The sequence below is a fragment of the Coregonus clupeaformis genome, chromosome 25, assembly GCF_020615455.1.
Source record: "Coregonus clupeaformis isolate EN_2021a chromosome 25, ASM2061545v1, whole genome shotgun sequence".
In the NCBI taxonomy this organism is placed as follows: domain Eukaryota; kingdom Metazoa; phylum Chordata; class Actinopteri; order Salmoniformes; family Salmonidae; genus Coregonus; species Coregonus clupeaformis.
Window position 1 is genome coordinate 26,002,164 of NC_059216.1, and position 24,724 is coordinate 26,026,887.

Below are 24,724 nucleotides of genomic sequence, written 5' to 3' on the forward strand. Positions count from 1 at the left end.
AGAGAGCGCTATATTTGGTTGTATTTTTTTTTACAACTTTCACTTTCACTGAGCTAGATAATTCAGCTACCTAGTTTATCCTACTCAAACACCCAGCTCAAACAGAGACGGATGCTATGTTAGCTAGCTGGCTATAACTATCCAACACTGGAACTCTTCCAAGTAAAGGTACGTTTTTGGTTTTATGAATTTATTGCCACTGGGGCCCGCCGGTGTAGCTGCTAAACTGCTTTCTGACTGTACACTGTACTGCATGATTTAGCGGGTTACTAACGCGTTAGTTCTAGTATGTTGACTATGATGTGACAACGATGTAGGCTGTGTGTAGTGGTTAGCGGTCATGATATGAAGGTTTGGCTTGGAAAGGTTTTTGCGCCTGGTCACAGAAAGCTGATGTGTTTTGCACTGAAATCCACAAGCGAAGGGAAAGGGTGAGAGGACGAAACCGGCATAAACATACGTGAATTTGTCCAATAGAAACTCTCATTTGCAACTGTTGGACTACTGATTACACCTAGATCAGATATTTGCAGGAAAGAGTGTGCAAGGCGGTACTGAATGTGTCACTGTCTGTCACCTTGATTACTCAAAATTCTATCGACCTGTGCACCTACGTTGTAAACGTTCATTCATAGGCTAGGTTGTAGCAACCTCATGATTTGAGTGTCGTGTAGATGCCTAAACCTATCGATGTTACATTGAGCTGGGTGAATGGAATATGAATGACAGTCATCCAATATGCTGTATTAGAAATAAGGCCAACTTAAATGGCACCGAGCGCCACTGTCTCCAAATACTCATTGATTAGGCTCCTTAGTTTTGGAGAATAACTCTCAATGGAATTCAAGTGTCATCCATCAGAATACTAGAATACTACCTGGTAACCTGGGAGTAAAATAAACAATGGAACTACCTTGGATTGGGACTGGGAGGCATACTCAGTGTGCACATGATTTCCTCTTTCATACATTACTGAGCTGATCTCCACTGACTTTGATACGGCACATTTCACAGTACTTCTTTGGGGTCAATAAATTACAGGTTTGAGCTGGTCAGACAATAATCAGAAAAGAAGAGTAATACCTTCTGTAACCATGACCCCAAAGGGGTACTACTCAGGTAGTTCACCCTTTGACCCAAGTTCTGTTGTTGAATATGTAGGGAAAGAGAAATATAAAACCCCAGATATAGCTAGTTAGAGCTGTAAGTTTCATAAAAATTGACATACAAATGGCTGACGGAATACAAAATGTTTTGAAACCTCAAGCATTCTTTGGCCTATTACTTTCCGTGGAGAGGAGGGAGGGATACCTTTTGAAGGCAGTAAATTAAAGGGAGGAAGATAAAGGATGTTAAAGGAGGGAGATGAAAGTGAGGGAATGGACCTGCTGGGGATATTTATGGCCTTGATTCTATCTTACAATGTGTTTTTGATAATTTTAGTTGAGTTTTGCCATGGAGGTGATGAGGCAGACATACCGGATCAGCAGTTTGGTTCCTCTTCAGTCTCTTTTGCTTCTCTTTTTGCTGAGCACACATCCAATCCCTCAGTGAGTGAGTGATATTTAGCTTCCGTTCAGTTCTCACAGGAGAACTCAGATCCAGCTGTTGAATGTCTACATTTTTAGACTTTTTACTCATACGTTCTGGTCCGGTTTGTTGGTTTGGATGTACAGTTTGGTTTGAAAATTCAGTCAGGCCACCCGTTATACAACTCCGTATTTGACACTCATCCATGTCTGAGGACGTCGGGAGATGACGTGGAAACCGGCCAGGGGCAACAGTGAGCTCTGTTACCTTCAAGAAGGTAAGCATCTGCCTTTGATTCCAAAGGTTGTAAGTTCGAATCCAGTGATAGAATGTTTTTTTTTGTATATTTTTGTTTTAAGCCTATGCCAAACCGTAACCCTTACCTTAACCATTCAGAGTTAATGCCTAACCTTAAGAATTTGTAGTTAATGCCTGAACTTAGCCCTAACCTTAAAAATGTGGAGTTAATGCCTAAACTTAACCTTAAACACTTCGAAATTTGACGTTTGGAACAACTTTGAAATGTGATGTTTGAGAAACATGGATGAACATCTAATTCTGATGTGAGACTGTGAGGGCTGGTTGCGAAAATTACCATACCAGGAGTTTCAGGCGAAACATGCACCACAGACATCATGTTGTAGGGAGGATAAACACTTTTAGTAAACCACTCTTGTGCTGGCGGTACTGTACTCAAGATGTTCATATCTGACTTACAGAAGAGAGGTCAAAGCTGGGGTTATTATAGATAAGATAGAAGTTATTACTGTCAGCATCTCATAGAATACTGAAAACAATGGGGGGTAATCTGCCCTAACTCAACAACAACAAAAAGATAACGCCAAAACAATGTAAGCGAGACTAGACTACTTAACAAACTGCATCACCCCATGTTGTTTCAGCCTGCGCATTGTAATGAGCTGGGATGCCACCTGATAAACATTTATGAATGCCTGCTGCCTGTGGCTGACTGATTCTGTTGTTGCTGTTACAGAGCAGCGATAAGAGGTCCAGTGCACAGCCATTGTTTTTATATATGTGTGTCTCTCTCAGTTTGCGGTCACACTCTCTGAGCACTCCTAAACATCCTTGATCTTCTGGGACTTTTGTTTTACCTTAATTTGACTGATGCAGCTCTGTGGGTAGGAACCCTATGAATAGCATTACGGGTATCGAAATTGAAGACTAATCAATCAAAATGCAATATGAAGCAGCCAGACAGGAATTTTGGACCAAAACCATGAGGGAGATGAGGTTTTATGGGAACACACAACCACCATGGCTTAGTATTTGTCAAAGCAGATGGAGGGATTGGAAAATATATGGTCCTCTTGCCACACGCATAGAAACCTAGATACACGTACCTAGACACAGACAGACACACGTATTGGTGTACAAAAACATACATCACTGCTTTTGGCCCTTGTGTATCTGCCTGCTCTCTCTTTGTTTGCTTCATGGCAATTGATGCATACCCAAAGAGGTAGATCATTCATTGTTAATGCTCAGCTGAATATATTGAAATTCATCATGTATGTGTTTGTCCATGAGCAACCTAGCGGGATTTAGTTCTACACAACATTCATAACATTTTGTATTCAAGAGACCTCTTTCAAGTGCACAAATAGTAATTTTATTTGTCAGAAAACATAGCTAACCATCTCCTTATAGCTAGCAGCTGTTGGTTCACTGTTGGCAATTTTCCACACTAATAAGCCTGCAGAGGAATTGCACTAGATTAACTATGCTTAAGATACACATAGCATCATATGCCTCTTATCTGGCTGTGCTCTTGAAAATGCTAGCTCAAGTATTGGTCCTGACAAGAATGTAGGCCTACATCAGTGTTTGGAAATCATGCACAGAAAGCCTGTAGCTCTTCTCTTTTGATTATGTAACGTAGACACTGGGAGTCGAGAAGCAGGTACAGGTGGTAAGTTTAATATAACAAAGAACATTGAACGATACAACATAGGAGTAGTGTCTTGACATGAAACACAGAAACAATATTGCCTGGGGAAAGAACGTAAGGGAGTGCCAGATAAAAGGGAAGTAATGAGTGAGGTAATGGAGTCCAGGTGTGCCTCATGATGAAGCGCAGGTGCACGTAATGATTGATGCCAGGTGCGCATAATGTTGGTTACCAGGACCGGTGGTTAGTAAACCGGCGACGTCGAACGCCGGTGGGGAGGAGTGGGACAGATTTTTAAAATGCCAATTTGAAAAATAATTATTTCTACATTGTTGTAGCTTGTGATGCTCTCAAGTTGTTTATTACCACACAGTTAAATCATACTTTAGTTCCACTAGAATCCAGTGCTCCAGAATCAGGCAGCTATGACAACAGCAAATGAAGATGGTAGGTTATGTGATAGGTTCCCCACAGCACCTGCACACCACATCTGGGCCGGCTAAATTTCTTCTCTATTACAACCCAAATCGCAGTCGACTGCTGCTACATTATGCTTCTCAGAGCCTGCAGCACAGCTGTTACTGCCTAGTTAGATGGGATAAGGTACAGTGGCACCAGTCACTGATGCATTTGTGGTTCACTCTAAAGCTATGCCTGGGCAGGCAGTTGCTGGCTCACTGGATCCATGCTCCACACAGTGCCCATGGTGAGTGGGTGGTAGTGGGGTTGGGTAAAGGGGATAGGATGGGGGGTTGGCATGGAGTACCCTGCTGTTAGCAGCTGGAGAGGACAAGTGGGCGTCGGGACACCAGGATGACCCCCTGCCATCTAATCTTCAGCTCTCATTTACCAAAACCCCCATCAGCTAATGGCAGGCATCAGAGTGCATCATTTATGCCCTTAGGAAGCTGGGCCTGCTGTTCCAAGCTGGAACTGTCACGGTCGTCGTAATAAACGGACCAAGGCGCAGCGTGATATGGGTACATACTTTAATAGGTACTTTTCAAATACAACAAAAACAACAAAACGATACGTGAAGTCCTCGGTCATGAACACAAACCTACACGGAACAAGATCCCACAAATGACAAGTGCACAAAAGGCTGCCTAAGTATGGTTCCCAATCAGAGACAACAAGCAACAGCTGATTCTCGTTGCCTCTGATTGAGAACCACCCCGGCCAACATAGAAACACATAACCTAGAACAGAACATAGAAAACGAAACATAGACACTACACAAAGAAACTAACACCCTGGCTCAACATACAAGAGTCCCCAGAGCCAGGGCGTGACAGTACCCCCAAAGGCGCGGACTGCGACCGCGCCAGCATAAACCCAACAGGGGAGGGCATTCCACCTCGGAGGCGGATCCGGCTCCGGGCGTGACCACCACCCTCTAACAACCCCCCCGTAGCGCCCCTGGTCTGGTCGCGCTGGCTGGAGCTGGACTGGACATCGGTGGAGCGGATTGCTTAGGCTCCGGTGTGGAGCAGCTGACCGGTACCTGACCAGGCACCGGTGAAACAGGCACGGGCTGTGCCGGACTGACGACGCGCACCACAGGCTTGGTGCGGGGAGCAGGGACGGGCCGGACCGGGCTGGCGACGCGCACCACAGGCTTGGTGCGGGGAGCAGGAACAGGCCGGACCGGGCTGGCGACGCGCACCATTGGCTTGGTGCGGGGAGCAGGAACAGGCCGGGCCGGGCTGGCGTGCGCACCATAGGCTTGGTGCGGGGAGCAGGAACAGGCCGGGCTGGGCTGGCGACGCGCACCATTGGCTTGGTGCGAGGGGCAGGAACAGGCCGGCCCGGGCTGGCGACGCGCACCATAGGCTTGGTGCGAGGGGCAGGAACAGGCCGGGCCGGGCTGGCGACGCGCACCACAGGCTTGGTGCGAGGGAAGGAACAGGCCGGGCCGGGCTGGCGACGTGCATCACAGGCTTGGTGCGAGGGGCAGGAACAGGCCGGACCGGGCTGGCGACGCGCACCACAAGCTTGGTGCGGGGAGCAGGAACAGGCCGGACCGGGCTGTGGAGACGGACTGGAGGTCTGGAGCGAAGAGCTGACACAACCCGTCCTGGCTGAATGCCTATTTTTACACACTCTGTGTGAGGCATCAGCACAGGACGTACAGGGCTTTGTACTCGTACTGGCACTACAGCACGTGACACTGGCGCAGGATATCCGGGACCGAGGAGGGGTACTGGAGGCCACGAGCGTTGAGCCGGCACACTCCGTCCTGGCTACATGCCCACCTTAGCACGACACGTGCGAGGTGCTCGGACAGGACGTACCGGACTGTGCCGGACCACTCGCGGCACAGTACGCAGCTCCGCATACCCCGGAACCTGCCCAGTCTCACACTGCCTAGCCTGAGTATGGGGAGTTGGCTCTGCTCTACCTCTAGGCTCCGCCAACCTCCCTTCCAGCCCCCCAAACCCGGTGGCCTCCTCTCCTAATCCACAAACTCGCCCAGTAGCTGCCTCCAGCAGCCCCGTCATCCATGCCGTGTGCCCCCCCCAAAAAAATGTCTTGGGGTTGCCTCTTGCGTGTCCGATGTCGGCCCGGTTGGCGCCGCTGCTCCTCTCTATGGCGCGCCTCCACCGTCTCCTCCCACGGACGGCGATCCATTCCGGCCTGGATTTCCTCCCAAGTCCAGGACCCCTGCCCGTCCAAGATCTCCTCCCAAGTCCAGGCTGTCTGCTCCTGGACACGCTGCTTGGTCCTGTTTTGGTGGGATCTTCTGTCACGGTCGTCGTAATAAACGGACCAAGGCGCAGCGTGATATGAGTACATACTTTAATAGGTACTTTTCAAATACAACAAAAACAACAAAACGATACGTGAAGTCCTCGGTCATGAACACAAACACGGAACAAGATCCCACAAATGACAAGTGCACAAAAGGCTGCCTAAGTATGGTTCCCAATCAGAGACAACAAGCAACAGCTGATTCTCGTTGCCTCTGATTGAGAACCACCCCGGCCAACATAGAAACACATTTTCAGCAACTCAACTCCCTTTGGGACTTTATTTGAATTCTTCTTCTTCTTCTTCTTCTTCTTCTTCTTCTTCTTCTTCTTCTTCTTCTTCTTCTTCTTCTTCTTCTTCTTCTTCTTCTTCTTCTTCTTCTTCTTCTTCTTCTTCTTCACACTGCTTTCGTTTCCACGCCAGTGAAAGGACAATTGGAAAAAGGAAGCACCACATTAGTAAACCAGAACATTATTTGATAATTTTAGCCTGTTGCACGCACTTTGACTTAATTTACATTTTGTGGCATTAGAAATTATTTGCAGCAGGGCTAATTAATTGGATTAGTGGGAAATACTTTTTAGATTGTGTGCCACAGACAAAACACGGCCTCCAACGAACACATGCAGAGAATCTAGGCACTTAAAAATTAGGCAACCATCTGCTTTACTTAGCCAGAGCCGGATTTAAAGTAACGTTTTTAGTGGAACCACTCAAATGGGAATACCAAAAGCCTATTGTACATGTTCACCAAGCAGCACCACCCCTAAAAGAGAGGCATAAAATAAATTACAGTACAACAGGGTCATATTTCATATACCTTTTGAAAGCTGCTGAACTGCAGAGTTTTATTTATCACTGGGCATTAATGGCTCCCCAAGGGCGAGTCCTCCACGCCAGGATACCTGGATACTGGATAGTGTTTGCTACAGTATAATATGTAAGTTGTGTGAATTGTAGTAATATTTCCTAGTGGTAAGGCAGGGCAGAGGACAGCATTTAGCCTGTAAATAAGACTGCTTTAGAGTCCAGGGGACACATGAACCATTTATCAACAGGCACAGGGATCACATTGACAACTAAAGCGTAACCTTTTATCTGTTTGGATGGCATCCAATTACACCTCATCGCCACTGTCTTGTCATCCAGCCCCATCTGAGTGCTAATGATGTTCAGATGAACGGGAGGAGAGAGAGACCAACAATGGGCTTGTGTCAGGATCTTTAATCACATCTGCATGCAAATGTATTCCAGTTGAGCTTCTAATTTATTCATTTAAACGCAACTTCATCAATTTATCCCTCATCTTTTCCTATCAACATAATTCTCAGACTAGATTGGAGAAACACACAGGAATGTCCACTTTACCAAGATGACAAGTTTGTCCTGAGGTTCTTCCCCAGGAGAGGAAAACAAGGAAACAACAAGGGGATCTCTTTTTTTAGCAATGTGAGGATAAGTAGCAGCCTGGTTGAGTATAGGGCTGTGTAATTGCTTCATATTTAATATGATGAACATGAGGCAGGGTGGGTGAGAGCCTGCCACAGACGAGGGGTGCGGATGCATGCCACGTGCTGCTTGCTACTCCTGCTTTTATCTTCATTGGGGTGTTTCCGGTATGCACTTTTCGTGTTTGCTGCACTGGTGCATAAAACGTGTCACCAAATGAGTGTGGCCAAGCACTCTCTGCAAACTTACATGAACTAGGCCTAATACAGCACCTCGGAAACAATCCCGGTCACATTTGTGGTCGCCAGTGGGGAAAACCGATGCATGTAAGAGCGATCCTACATATTGTCCACTGGCCAAATGGTACTCTCAATGTCATTTGAAGTAGCGAAAGTGTTATAACCTTAAAATAAGCAAAAATAAACGTTGAACTATTTTTGTCACAATGTTATGTTCCTGTCTCATACAGTATTTTGTGTATTCGGTATGTTGTTGGCGGGATTTATGCTTAAAAGTGAAATATTGATTTTGTGTTGTTCTTATCATTCGGATGCTGGATGGAGCCAGTGATTCGATCAGTGTGTGTGGTGCAGTTTTTTGGGGAGCCTAATTTGGTTGGACAGATAAATGGTAAGTGGTCTCTAAAAGGCTGTCAGTGTTAATTAATGGATGGCTCTCTGAAAAGGTCACCAACCACCCCCTTGCCCCTCCCCACTGCCACCAGCCCCTCCAGCAACACATGAGGACAGAGGCTCCCTTCCAAATGACACCTTATTCACTATATAGTGTACTACTTTTGACCAGGGCCCATAGGGCTATGGTCAAAAGAAGTGTAATGAATAGGGAATAGGGTGCCATTTGATACGCACACAGAGACACAGTGAGAGAGAAAACATGGGGGCCAATGCCACCCACTGCAGTTAACCTACTCCGCTATCACGCCATGCACTGACATTTCAAATAATGTCCTGTCTGTAGATCAGATGGACACTCTGCCCTTACAGTACCAGTGTTCATGAGAAGAGGAACTTTGTTCAAATGCTGGTTATTCTTACTGCACAGTACAATGTAGGGTATACAGTATCTATTGCATTCTATCGGATTTGATGAAGTGTAACTTAAAATAGGTAACCTTGTTTGTCCAGTGTGTGTTAGCTGCCATAGGTTCATCTAGCAATGTGGTGATTTCTGAGGACTCTATAACCTGTCAACGATGATCAGGTTGTTTTTCTGGTCACATTCTAATCAGAGTGAATTATTCCTCTACCAACTTTTATTTTCTGATGTGCTTTTACTACCTTATTTTTCTCTCCAGATCCCAGCTGATCGTGCAGTAAACCAAAGCCACAGCCAGAGTCAGAAAATCAGGGAGGTAAGAGACCTGGTATTAAGGTCATGCAATGAGTGCAATTAAATACAATACATTATCCATGTGTACAAGGAGACACAATACATTAGGGTTTTATCCTGGGAAGGTGACACATTTTAGGACCCAGCTAATGGAATAAATTGTCTGCTCTAATTTTGTGAGGAGAGTCAACAGACTCATTAAAGTGAGTAACTCAGAGGCCTCATTTCATGGTACTAAAGTCTTGCACCAGCAGGCAGAGTCATGCAGATGAGCCATTACACAGAGTCATGCACAGTCACAAACTCTCTACAGAATTGGTCAGGCGGACACAATCAATATGGATGGCATGGTTATTGTCTGAACAATATTAGACCTTGAATCATTCGATCCATAACAGCTCATGATTTTTCATTATTTTATTTCACTTAATCCTGCATGTTGGAGATTGGAGCCTAATATTTTCACTGTACCCGAAATCACACCTGCAACCCTGTACATGTGACTATTAAACACTTTTTATTTTATCTTCTTTTGTTTTAACCCTGTAGTTTTAAGGCAGATCTTCGTATTACCATAGCAAAGTATCCGTTAAGCAAGGCACTCCTGTAAGTCGCTAAGGATAAGATTGTCTACTAAATTACTAAAATGTAAATGGTAGTCTTTGTTACTGGACTGGCTAGTTACCATGACGACATGGCTCTATCTAAATCTCCTGACATTTACACAGAGTGTACAAAACATTAAGAACACCTTCCTATTATTGAGTTGCACCCCCCCTTTTGCCCTCAGAACAGCCTCAATTCGTCGGGGCATGGACTCTACAAGGTGTCAAGCATTCCACATGGATGCTGGCCCATGTTGACTCCAATGTTTCCTACAGTTGTGTCAAGTTGGCTGGATGTCCTTTGGGTGGTGGACAATTCTTTATACACACGGGAAACTGTTGAGCGTGAAAAAACCCAGCAGCGTTGCAGTTCTTGACACAAACCGGTGCGCCTGGCATCTACAACCATACCACGTTCAAAGGCACTTAATTACTTTGTTTTGCCCATTCACCCTCTGAATGGCACACATACACAATCCGTGTCTCAATTGTCTCAAGGCTTAAAAATCCTTCTTTAACCTGTCTCCTCCCCTTCATCTACATTGATTGAAGTGGATTTAACAAGTGACATCAATAAGGGATCATAGCTTTCACCTGGATTCACCTGGTCAGGCTATCATGGAAAGTGTTCTTAATGTTTGTACACTCAGGGTATTTCCTGGTAACATCCTGATTTTCTGTGTGCTGTGACTTCTGGGTAAGGCTCTGTTTCTAAGATAAGTGCCCATGTTGACCCACTTTCTCCCAAGACACAGACTGTACAATCAAACCACTCGAGACATACGGGCTTGTTAGTTTGGGAATGCACTTCCTTGCAGGGAGAGTCTCAGAGATGGAAGTACCTTAGCACGCAATGGGAGGTATGGAAAACATGGGATCCCTTTCAGTCGGTCACTATGTATAACATACTATGGGGAGTCAAGGACCAATCATGTTCACCTGAAGAAAACTGAAATCGCGCAATGGGCCACTGGATGCCGAGCCCGCCCTTGGAAGCCCCGCCTTCTTGGCTATTATACCAGGGCTCACATTCATTTCCTAAATTCTTCGCTCTCCAGCTCGCCTGAAGGAAGAACGTGTCACGCAATTTACAAACTTTTCAAGCTCACGACTTAGGTGTCTGTTAGTGGGGAGAGAGTACTCGTCCCTCTAGATGTTGCGAGTTTTGGGTCTTGGTATCGGTTTTTGTGTTTGCTAAAAGCTTTTTGCTCTGTTTGTGTAGCTAATGCATCCTTGCTTGAGTAAGATGGCCAGTGGTAAGAATAAGTTAAAAAAGGCTAACCAGCACTGAAAATTAAAAATACTCACGAGTGCTGCCTTGTTTGCCTGGAGTGGAATCACATTCAGGAGGCTTCAGCTTGGATCAAGTCGTGTCACCATTGTCTCCAGCTGGGTTCAACTTCATTTGGGTGTCGGGCTGACTTTGAGAGAAAGACTGGGGCCGCTGGCGAAGGGTCTTCCGGTGAAGCAACCTCGGGAATGGGGTTGTCTGAGGCAGGGAGAGAGCAGCGGAGGTGGTCGGAGTTGATAGGGATGTCATCCCAGTCGAGGGAGGCTCATTCCAAATTCTCTGGAAGTGTTCTGAGTCCAGATTCCGGCGATTATATACTATCCCTGGTTGTTTCTAGAAGGTTTTCAAAGTGTGAATCGACATTTGGATTCGGCAGGGGAGAGTGAACCATTGGTGGTTAGTGCGCCTTTGATGGAGCTGTGTCTTAGGGCGGCAGATCACCTGGGAGTGGATTGGTCATCTTCTCCCCCACAGCGGAGTTCCTCCAGGTTTGGGGAAGATATTTACCTCCTGTCCCTGCAGCGGTGAAGTGTCGCTTACCCCTGTTTAAAGATTTTGCAGATGAGCTAAAGGCGACATGGGATTCCCCTCATTCAGCCAGGCTGGTGCTACCAGGTTATGGTGAGTTCATGAATGTAGAGGGTATGGAGGAGGCGGGGCTCATTTGCACACCACCGATGGATGGAAAGCTGGTGAATTACTTAGCTCCACAGGCTAACAAGGCGGATAATCCTAGCACGGCGCTTCCGAATAACCAGTGCCGGTTCTCGGCAGATCAGCTGGACAAAGTGTACCAGGCTGAGGGTGTGGCGGCCCGGACATTGAATGTGGTCACAATGCTGCAGATGTATCATATTGATTTGCTGCAGGAGCTGAATAAGACCGTTGAGGCAGGGAAGCCGGTTTCAGAGCTTCTCGAAGAAATCTGTGCTACGGCTGATTTTGTGCTGCGTCTGTTCCGCTGTAGTATCCTGGCTGTGGGGAAAGATATGGGGACGACGGTGGTGGCTTAGTGCCACCTCTGGCTGACGTTGTACCGGATTCCTGCGAGGGACAGGCAGATGTATTTGGATGAGCCAGTTTCGCCAACAAGGTTGTTTGGCTCGGCTATGGAGTCCTTAAAGGTCCGTTTCGAGGAGAAACAAAAACAGGATGCAACTCTACGGGTCTTTTTCCCACAAAAATCATTTGCGGCGGTGTCTCTGCAGTTCTCCATGGGTGAAAGAAAGGGTCCAGGACAGAGGCGGGTTGCCCTGGGCCAGAGTGCGTCTTCGAGGTCGGTTTCTGACCATCTTGGTGCTTCTGGGCAGTGGCTGACGTCTTGGCACAGTCGTCGTGCTGGGTTGAAGGAGAGCAGGGTGAAAGCAGATTATCCATGGTGCAGGGGAAGAAGCAGACCTCGCAATCCTAGCTGGAGGCCGGAGGAGGGGTGTGTTCTTGGGGCCCTCCTCCCCAAGCATTTACTGTGGCAACAGTGCTCACAAGTGGCTCGTTCAATTGGGGCAAGTTACTGGTTGCCGAAGTCCCCGAACCCGGTGTGGGCCGGGTATCAGAACGGTGCTACCAAGAAAGCACATTGTTTCTACCCAAGGTTCTTCTGTGTTCAGGTATATCGAGAGTGCGATATTGTCCAGGTGTGGGCATAATAAACACTACATACAGACACACGGTTGTCAAGAGTGGTGGATATGAAAACAGGCATAACAAACAAACAAAATTATCCCAGTCCTCAGAGTGGTGCTTTGCCCCTTCACGAGATATTGTAGGGAGGTTGGTAGCGTGCTCCGTCCAGTGGCGGACATGCGCAGTTTCCCCGTGGATGATGAGGACAGTGACGACGGGGTATGGTTTGCTGTACGTCCTCCTTTTCGTGGCATTATTACTTCAATGGTCTCCAATAGCACCTCTTGAGAGGACATTTCTTCTCCTTCAAAAGCAGGCCATTAGGGTGGCACAGTGTCAGAAGTACAGAGCGGTTGGTACAACTGGCACTTCTTAGTTCCCAAGAGCGATGGAGCGTTGCGTCCCATCCTGGACTTTAAACAAGCACCTCAATGTTTCCAAATTCAAAATGCTCACACTTCGCTGGATATTGCAGTCGGTGCATCCCAGCGATTGGTTCACGTCCATAGATCTGAAGGATGCGTATTTTCATGTGGCTATACATCCTCCCCACAGAAAGTTTCAGAGGTTTCATTTCAAGGTGTGACCTATACATTTCTGGGTCTGTCTTTTGGGCTCTCCCTATCGCACAACATATTTTCTATGGTGGTGGAGGCAGCTTTGGCACCGATGCGGTGCCAGGGGTTCAGAGTATTGGCCTGTCTGGACAATTGGCTGGTTGTAGCGGAGTCGAGGGAACAGGTGAAACTGATTGCTACACGTCTGGATGCATCTCGCCACTGCCATCGGTTGCTCAAGGTATCCCCATCATGACTATGGGCGTTGACTGCTAGGAGGGACCCGCGATTGCTGTTGCAGGAGATTCTCATGTGCCGGATAGTGTCCCATAGGGTGATCACGACAGACGCATCCTTACTCAGCCTGGTCTCATAGACTAGACGTAACATAGTAAATGTAAATTAGGGATGCTCAAATTAGTATGATATGTTATGTTGGTATGGTTACAAACATAAGCTAGCTAACGTTAGCCACCCAGCTAGAATTCGTAACATATCATATGTTTGGCAAATTCGTAACATATAGTACATTTTGCAGATTCGTAACATACAAACGAATTGTAATTAGTAATATATCATACGAAATGGGTGATGGTCAACCACAAATTAATACATACCATACGATAGGTAACATATCATAATAAATGGGGTCCCCGGATTTACGTACAGAATAATACGAAATCGACTGAGACCAGGTTACCTTACTGGGATGGGGAGCGCTGTGTGTGGGCTACTAGGAAAGATAGATTTTGTTCTGCAATCGCTGAGGCGTTTCCTTCCGATGTTGGAGGGACAGTATTTGTTGTGCGCCACCTCATGGGTCTCCCGGTCATGGCCGGCTGTGACACAGCCTGGGATCAAACCTGGGTCTGTAGTGATGCCTCAAGCACAGCGCCTTAGACCGCTGCTCCACTCGGGAGGCCCGGTGATTATTACTATACAGTCGGTGTGTGCGCCATTTACGAGAGGGTTGTATACATATACTGTAAGTGGCGAGAGTTTGAGGGTTGGTGTCAGGTTAAAGGTGTTTCTCCTTTTTAGAGCTCTTTGGTGGACATTTTGATGTTTTTGCAAGAGCTTTTTGAGCAGGGCCTTTCTTCTTGCACATAGAAGGTTTATATGGCAGCCATCTCGGCGCGTCATGCAAGGATTGACAGCTCTACCCCGGGGTCTCATCCTCTGGTGCTGCGGTTCCTGAAAGGCGTGCGTTTGCTCAGACCAGTGTCTAAGCCTATGGCACCGAACTGGGACCTGGCTTTGGTCCTGGATGCTCTGTGTGAACCTCCGTTTGAACCATTGGAGTCTGTGGACCTGAATGTCCTTTCCTACAAGACTGCCCTGCTCATGGCTTTGGCGTTGGCCAAGAGCGTTGGAGGATCTCCACGCGCTATCAGTACACCCTTCCTGTTTGGTGACTCCAAACTGATGTTAAGTCCTAATGCAGCTTTTGCTCCCAAGGTTATGCCTATCTCATACAGGTCCCTGGCTTTCGAGCTGTTTGCTTTCTCACCTCCTCCATTTGCTTCCAGTGAACAACAGAGGTTGCATGGCCAGTGTCCGGTCGGTGCTTTATGCCTGTATATGGATAAGACCAAGGATATCCGTGTTTGTGACCTGCTTTTTACCAGTTTCGCTAATCCAGCTTGGGGTAGGACGCTTTATACGCAGCATCTTTCTCATTGGATTGTGGAGGCTATCTCCCTGGCATATGACAACAAAGGACAAGGGTTGCTTAGTGGTGTGCGTGCTCACTTCACTAGGGGTGTGGTGGCTGCTTGGGCATTGTTCAGGGGCATGACATCTGATATCTGTGCTGCAGCGAGTTGGGGTTCCCCACATACCTTTGTGAGGTTTTATTGCTTGGATGTAACAGCTCCCAGTGTGGCTACTAGTGTTCTAATGGCTGGGCCCAGGAGTGGGTGTTAGGCAGCGTGCAGGTTGCACATTTATCCGGGTTACCACAGTTCCCTGTTGGTTTGAGCCTTGGGCTGCCATGGCAGCACGCGAGCACACAGTTTCCAGGTTACTGCAGGTTTCCTGTGGGTTTGTGCCTCGGGCTGCCATGGTTAATCGACTCTGGTCGATGCTGTTCAGCGCGCATGTGCACGTTACCAAGTCACGACTGGTGTTCTGTTGTTTTGGGACATGCGGTTCCTTGTACGAGTTCTGACATTTCAGGCTCGCAAGGTAAGTATAATTATTGGAACCGTGGGGTCTATGTACTTGGGCTGCAGTGGCAGCATGTCAGTGCGCATAGCCAAGTTGCAGCAGGTTCTGGTTCCCTATATGGGGCTCTGACAGTTCAGGCTTCTTGGTTAAGTATTAGGGAAAAGGGGGGCTTCTGTAACCCCTTTTTGGAGCCGGTGGAACCTCTGGGTGCTTGGGCTGCCACGGGCCTCCTAGTTTGGTACCCTCTGAGCCGGCTTGGGGCTTGAGTGTGTATCCCCATAGTATGTTATACCGAATGACAAACTGAAAGAGGGAACGAGGTATAACATAACTTAACATAACATAACTTGCCCCACATGGGGGCAAGTATGAAAAATGTATGCACTCACTAACTGTAAGTCGCTCTGGATAAGAGCGTCTGCTAAAATTACAAAAAAAAAAATATATATATATATATATATATATTTTGGTCCCGCGTCGTCAAGGGGTTTGGGCTCGCTGAAGAGCGGTACTGAATTGAGGAAATTCATGCAAGCCCTGGTATTATAGCCAGGAAGGCGGGGCTTCAGAGGGCGGGCTCAGCATCCATCGGCCTTGTTGGGCGTGATTTCAGTTTTCTTCAGGTGAATATGATTTGTCGTTGACTCCCCATAGTATGTTATACCTCGTTCCCACCTTCAGGGAACAGTAGTTATATTCATAACTGTACGTTTTCCCCACATTGATAAATAATAATAATAATATGCCATTTAGCAGACGCTTTTATCCAAAGCGACTTACAGTCATGCGTGTATATATTTTTGTGTATGGGTGGTCCCGGGGATCGAACCCACTACCTTGGCATTACAAGCACCGTGCTCTATCAGCTGAGCTACAGAGGACCATTGATCTATAGTATCACATAATTAGTCTCAATACTGAAGTATAAAATGTGAATTTCTATTGATAGTGAACATATAGTATGCAGCATTGTACAATTGTCTGAAAGGAATATAAGTCTCTCAATTATGAAATAACGTTTTACTTTATTTTATTTGGATAGTGTGCACTGCTGTATGATCGATGAGAAATTTCATATGCCAAATGGACGGCCCCTTACTAGACATCCGCGGGTGCGCTAAAAATAGGCCGACGGCCTCAGGTCGAGCGCCAAGGCCTGTTCTTCCGGGAAGTCATGAAATAAAGATTTTTTCTGCTGTACCGGACAATTCTACGGGGTGGTGACCTACTGTATATGGTAAATGGACATTTCATCACCAAATGGACATGGCCGTTTCTCGTAAACGGAACAGACTTCAAAGATGAAACTCGGTGAGCAGAGGGGCGGCCAGATGTACTTTTAGCCTGGAAACAAGATGGCGTCGAGGCCACAGCGCTCTTTGAGTTAATGTACATTTTCTGTGATTAAAGGTTGAAAACGGTAATACAGCGCTAATTTGACCACTGCACGTCAAAGTACATAAACCTACAGTGTAAGGAAAAATAGAACCAGCCATTTATCTATCGTAGTTGTCCAATTTATCTAGAGAAATCGTACAATGTCCAATTCGTTATGCTAAAACAAAGATGAAAAATGTATATATCCAATTGAGGTTTGTTAAGGCGAATCCGTTATGGCAGGTTTCGGAGCTCTATGTGATTTCTGTGATTTTCTGTGATTTTCCGTATGAAGTTTGTCCATCTTCAATAAATTAGGTGCGTTTTCATACTGTCCGTTTTCCATATGATATATTGCCAGTGCCAATATTTTATATTGCAATTGGACAGACTCACACAGCCCTGTGTGCTTCAAGTATTCTTTTAAGACCCAAAGAACCACCCCATAAGCCCAGGACACAGAGACAGCACCCATAGAGACATGCTAAAGCCTGACAAGTGCTCACACTGCCCATCAGACCTCAGAGAAAAACTCACACACACAGCCAAGATGGAGTGACACAGTGTGTGGCTTACAGATGCAAAGAGCCTGTAATAGTTACCGGCGTTCGAACCATCAAAGAACTGCCAGACCTAGAGCTCTGAAACTTTATAAACCTGTTCTATAGTTTAAGTCGGAACTGCACAGTGAGTTATGTGGCTCTAGGAGGTTCTCCGCCCGAGAAACAGCCTCTTCCATTTGCAATATATTCAATTCATTTTTAACATCACGAAAATGATGACATTTAGAAAAGTCCCAGAATCACAAGACTAGGTGCATTAAAACCGCCTCGGCCCATAGAAATGGACCCTACACGTTTCTAGCCAATAGCTCGTTCAGGGACCCCGTAGCAACCCCTGAAAAAAGTACATTCCGAATGACCTATCGAGCCGAAACTCGGGATTCGGGATCGCTTCAGCTAGGCCTACAAATAATGTCAGAACTGGACCCGCAGCTCGAATGTAACTGCGTGTTTTAAGGTTTTTTATGGTTTAAACAGAAGGCCCTATGAATTTTGAGCCGGTTCTGACATATGTGAAAGTTGGCTTCTAAACGAGTTGGACAAAGTGAGTTTGGTGTCAGTATGTATCAGTTTGGTGTCAGTATGATATCTTATTGACTGATGGCTGACTTGATGGCTGACTGTCCAATTGCAGTATAATATATTGGCATTGTCCATATGTTAAATTACTAATGGACAGTGTCCATTACCTATATGTTTAAACAGGGAGTTATCATCACCAACTGGACAGGCTAAAATCATCACTGAATGGCAAACAAACTGGATCACTATAGTCTCTAGGCCGTACCAAGTTCAACGAGGTGCCCCACTTGACTGTAGCTCGCTCGGTCTGACCGCAGCGACTGTGCAAAAAAGTAGGCCCGGAATGAAGCCTGACTGGTAGTGATTTCAACATGCTTTCACATATTACGGCCTCTGGGTCACACAGAGACGCCGTTTTTGACTGGGGTCATTGGGGGAGGTTGGAGAGGACAATTCACACAGTTATTCTAGCTGCGCTTGGCAGTTCATGTAGTTTGACCCATACGAGTTGTTCCCTTAGGATAACATTAGATTACAGGTTATGCTCGAACTCTTCTTCTGTGCATGCAATTTGCAAAGTTCCTTTTGCCATGTGTTCAGGGTCACCGGTAGCTCTACAGATATCAATATGAATAGAGTACATGGTCCCCTTCATATCCTAAACGGGAAGTATGAACTTGCAATATATCATATGGCAAATGCCATTGTAACATATTGCAATTGGACAGCAATCAAGTCAACCATCTCATTGCTTAAAATCATCATAAACAGTCAAAGGACAGCACATTTGAATTGTATTTGTACAGTAGAGTGTCCCAATAATGGACTTTATTAGTTTAAACCCTTTAACTGCATGTCCAATTCGTGATGGTAAATGTCCATTGTAATATATTGCTAATGGACAGTGTCCATTTGCCATATGATATATTGCCAGTGCCAATATGTCCTGTATTACATATTGACACTGGCAATATATCATATGGCAAATGGACACTGTCCATTTCCAATATGTTTAAGCAGTGATTTACCATCACCAAATGGACAAGCTGAAATCAACACCAACGAGCGAGGGAGAGGAACCACTATCACTTCTAGGGCATCCCGAGTTCAACGAGCCAAACAATTGGGCATTTCAGCAATGCAACACTGTGTCCAATTCATGATGGTAAATTCCCATTGTAATATATTGCTAATGGACAGTGTCCATTACACATAATACATTGCCAGTCTTAACATGTTATGATGGACACTGTCCATTTCCAATATGTTTAAGCAGTGATTTACCATAACCAAATGCAGGCTGAACTCAACACCAACAAGTGAGGGAGAGGAACCACTATGTCTGTTTGACTCATACTGTATATTACTAATGGACTTTTTGTCCATTGGCAATAAATTACTCTGCTAATTGGACAGTCCATTACACATAATACATGCCAGTCTTAACATGTTATACTGCAATTGGACAGTGTCCATTGCCAACGTATATCAATAAGGACTTCCCATTATGAAATGGACATGCTGAAATTAACACGTAAGTGTGAGGGATAGGATACACTATGAGTAAATGCCCATTGCCAATATATTGCTAATGGACAGTGTCCATTACACATATAATATATTGCCAATCTCAACATGTTACACTGCAATTGGACACTGTCCATTGCCAATATGTTTGAATTGGGATTTACCATCACAAAATGGGCAGGCTGAAATCAACACCAACACGAAATTCTGATTTCCTATGACTTCCTATGATCAAACATGACAAATAGACCTTCTCGGTTGATTCAGGACTTAATCTGCCGAGTGGCGCAGTGGTCTAAGGCACTGCATTGCAGTGCTAGCTGTGCCACTAGAGATCCTGGTTTGAATCCAGGCTCTGTCATAGCCGGCCGCGACCGGGAGACCCATGGGGCGGCGCACAATTGGTCCAGGGTAGGGGAGGGAATGGCCGGCAGGGATGTAGCTCAGTTGGTAGAGCATGGCGTTTGCAACGCCAATGTTGTGGGTTTGATTCCCACGGGAGGCCAGTATAAAAAATTAAAAATGAAATAAAATCATGTATGCACTCACTAACTGTAAGTCGCTCTGGATAAGAGCGTCTGCTAAATGACTAAAATGTAAATGTTAACATACTGATATACACCATTTGGTCATTATTTGGACATGGTTCACTGACTTTTGGGTTTGGAACTGACTTCCTATGATCATATATGGCAAATGGACATGACATCCTGATTTAGTACTTTCTATACTTACATATGCCATTTGGACATGGTTCACTGGCTTTTGGATTCGGAACCCTACTTCCTATGATCATATATGACAAATGGACATAACATCCTGATTTAGTACTTTCAATACTTACATATGCCATTTGGACATTATATATGCCATTTGGACATGGTTCTGTGACTTTTGGGTTCGGAACCTGACTTCCTGTGATCATATATGGAAAATGGACATAACATCCTGCTTTAGTACTTTCAATACTTACATATGCCATTTTTATATATTCATATGCCATTTGGACATTATATATGCCATTTGGACATGGTTCTGTGACTTTTGGGTTCAGAACCCGACTTCCTATGATCATATGTGACAAGTGGACACTTTGCCCATTTGGAGTATAATATGTGACAGGTGGACATTTTCACCATTTGTAGTATAATATGCCTGATATGGACATAACATAGGCCTTATGGACAAACTCGCATAAAATAAGAATCTATATCATTACGGCTCTTTAGTAATGTATAATTGAGGATGGATCGAAAAAAAATCGGAAACGGTCCAAAACGCACTTTTGACGAAGTTTCTATAATTGGTCATTTCACCCTTGAGATGTGACTTTGGTGTCCATTTGCAATATACTTTCTGATGGTGGAGCGCGCTCGCCCCCCTTAGGATTTTTTAGTTATTACACTGGCATTTGCCGTATGCCATTTGCAATATGTTTTGCACCATTTGCCGTCCATTTGAGTGGTATTTGCAATTGTGTATATATTTCACCCAATGGGATTTTTGTCCATTAGGCCTATACTTTCCCTTACCTTATTTATAGGCTGACATGTATTATTATTTATTTTTATTATTATTGTTGTTGTTTTTATTTATTTTTATTAACTGACATGTATTATTACCCTTTGACATGAGCATACAGACCTTCCAAGATAAGAGTTGAGGAGCATAATCCTTCTTCACTTTCACTGGTCCTCGTAACCACCTATCCATTCTATTTTGTTGGAAAGATCTGCTATTACCTTGTGTCTCACCTTGTGTCAGCAACTGACAAATGTTTTGGAGCTTGCACGGCAAGTTTCCAGTGAGAGGGAATAGGGATGGGTGCATACAGTAACAATGATTTATTAATTACACCCTAATTTGATATGGCTTGGTTTGGTATGCTTGATCTCACAAATGTGATATGAAATGTTTGCAAACTTCAAAACCTGAAACTTAAGCTGCTCCAAAACGGATAAATTCAGTAGTGTTTTATATGCTGTTGAAAACACTGCTAGATAGATGAATGACTCAGCCTTTGTGTGTGTGTGTGTGTGTGTGTGTGTGTGTGTGTGTGTGTGTGTGTATACTGCTCTACAGTCATGAAGAGACTTATAACCCATACAGCACAGGCGGGAATGGTCAAAATGTCTGTTGTGAACACAGTCATGATAGTACACTGATTACATTCCGAAGTTTAAATGTTATTCTAAATCTCACACGAATTAGGAAGGATTAAACATTGTGTGGATAAATTAAGTCATTCAAAACAATCCCATCCAAACCCAAAAGCAAAGAGTCAACAGCAGAGGGCAGTGTGCCACACAGCACAACATGATAACCAACCTTTTTTAGTTCATCATTCTCTAAAGTATCATCTGTCTGTGGGTTTAGTTGGTTGAAAACAGACTGGTCTGTGGGGCTGTGAAATCATTCTGGCGGCTCAAAGAGAGACATCCTGACTGTTCCTTGGCACCTCCTCTCGCAATGTCTGTTCTATCAGCATCCTCAACTCCATCCCACATAGCACCCTAAACTATTAGCTACAGTAAAAACCTTTACTCTCTCACATAAACCCCTCAGGAGGGTGTGCCTGAGTGACCCAAAATGACTACACAGAATGATTTCAAGGTTTTGTGCAGTTCTCTTTTTGTGTATATTCTTACAATGGATAATTGGAATTAGAGTATTTTCTTCTCACCTACTGTATACATACGTACACAGAGAAGACTGCTTGTAAACAATACACTGGACAGGCTGAAGTAGACCTTGTTAATGGCTAGATTTATTTGAATATGCCCTACAATTATGTTTCAGACAGCAGTTGTGTCCATAAAATGCTTCACTAAGGGAAATAAAAGGTTCTACTGTATGTCTGTACTGTACATTCAGCAGCTCAAACGCTAACACGCTAACACGCTAACATGCTCAGTAACACATACTGTAGGCTGATTTATTAAGTGAATTGGAGTGTTTCAGCCTTTGAGGACCAGTGTCTGCAGCTTTTCACTGTACCTCAGGTCTACTACTCCTAATTATTTGACCAGAAAGTCACCTCATCCCCTCTTCCCAGTGTAAATCAGCTACTGTACTAATTGACTATTAATTGAGAGGTAAGTTTTAAACCTGCAGGCGTCATGCATGCAGTTAACCACCACTGATTTACCTTGGAACAAACTCAAACTCACTCTTGCTGAATGTAAAATGTCTTAACAATTACAGTAAGACTTTATTTTTCCTGACCAGAATGCGGAGGCTCTCTATACATACAGTATTATAAACCCAATACTGTATTTACCAACCAACATCCTGCCACATTTTCCTGGGTCAGAAATACAGTCACCTCATTTATTGATGAGTTTTGTCCCAGTTTTGTCAGCTTTTGTTTTGTGGGTTCAACTTCAGGGAGACGCAACAGTGACAGAGTCAAATCAGTATCAAGGCACAGTCTGAGACAGCGTAGCACAGATATCCCTCATTAAAAAACAACTTGCTGAGATCTGTCCTTTTCATTTCTGTCGTCAGTGTACTTCAAAAAAGTACAAAAAGGCAGTTTGCTTTCTGAATATAAATATAAAGTAAAAAAGACCTTTGACAGGTAAATCAATTAAGGAATACACCATAGAGACACAACTTTGATCCATCCACTACTTAGAGTAGAGATATGCTGAAACAATGCAGACATGATGCAAGCAGGCCTGGGTGTACTGCAAGCACATGTAGGTGGAGGGAAATGCAGGATCACTCCAAAGAAGCGATAGCTGAGAGATTGCGACTGATTCCATGCCGACAAGTAGTCCAAGTGAAAATCTTTCAATTAAAAAAGTTCCATTTGGAAACACAGCATTTGGGAAGATCTGCTGGGATTAAAGACAAAACTAGGCTGAAGGATGACAAGAAGGCTATTTAATCATGCTGTTCTGTAACACCAGGCCCTAAGTAAATATTAGTAAAATGAACATCACTCATGTTAAAAGAGCCTTCCTGAAATTATGCAAACAGTTTTCATAAAGTGCTTTCAAAACCCTCTTTCAGCCTTATTGCAGGGCCAGGATGTAATTTCGTCAAGGTAATTTCTCCTCGTTTTAGCAGATCCTTCTTGCAATGGACAAGAAGGCACCACTTTGATGTACAGTATCTTGCCAGTTTAGCTATTCTTAGTTGAATGTCATAACCTGAATTTCTAAAGCATTTTCTTTTTACAACAGCATGCATGTACAGTATGTTTTTTGAAGGACATTTTCTGGCATCTTTTTATTTGCCTGACAGGCTTTTATGCAGAAAAGCAATGTTAACTTCTAAACTTCTGAAATACCAAAATAGGGAGTAAAATTACTATTTATATAATTATGTAACTAGTGTAATGATTGTAGAGCAAAATACACAAGTACTGCTTCAATAAGGGTTTAGCTAAAAACATGCATATAACTTATAATGATGACCTACATTTAACTAAAGATGACGACGGGAGGGGACTAACAATATACTTGAAAATGACTTAAACCAAAACTAAACAGTGTTTTTTGTGAAACAAATGAAGCAAATTTTGACGGTGAAGAAATAACACATTTTCAGTGCAGCCCTCCGGACCTTGTTGAAGGCCGAATGCGGACCCCAGGGGAATTTTTTTTTGACACCCCTGCCTTAAGTTAAAATCTATCCTAAACGCGAGACAAGCACTTTGAAGCATCTTTTACTTTTAATGACTTTCTCTCCCTCTTGTCCCGTCTCATGTTAATAAAGAATGGTGGATATCTCGGGGCCGATTTTAATACCGACATAGTTCAGTCTTCACTCAGCAGGGTGCCTGTGATAAAGTCCTCATTACTTTCTCTCTGGTCAACATTGTATGTGTTGAAACTGAAAGACCATCACTATTACTAGAATGAATTGTATGCATTACCATGATAAAGGTCTGCAGTAAAAACCAATATTGTTTGCCAAATGCTATTAAAATTGCAAATTTAATGATATTTTCTTGTTTGGAAATGATACTTTAACTGCCTGTACAGGATTCTATCTGAGGTTGTTTACAAAGATATATGTATAGTAGTTCCTCCTCTTGATCAATTTCTTTGAATCACTGGGTTTTCAATATGAACATTATACCCAGCAGTCAAAATGTGCCACGGTAACACTTTACAAAGAAAATCTGTAATCTAACACCCTTGTCACTAAACCTGACAGATGGACTTTTGCTTCTTGAGTTTTACATTTATATCAGGATTTGTCATGGCTTTCAGCCACACTCCTGTTCTGAAGACGGGATTTATTTCAATGCATGAATAAACGTTAGGGAAGCAGAAGACAGGCTGGCGGGCTGGCAGCTGGATAGGCTATGTGCACCCTGTGTGACAGCAGATCTACAGACACATCTATTGGGGAAATCCCCTCACATCAATCATTAATTGTGGGATTCAGCAAAGCGAGGCTCTAGGGAAGCTCTGTGTGGGGACTCCTAGGTGAACTCTGACCTTGTTGTTACACAATGGGGCAAGCAGGATGATTGTTGATGG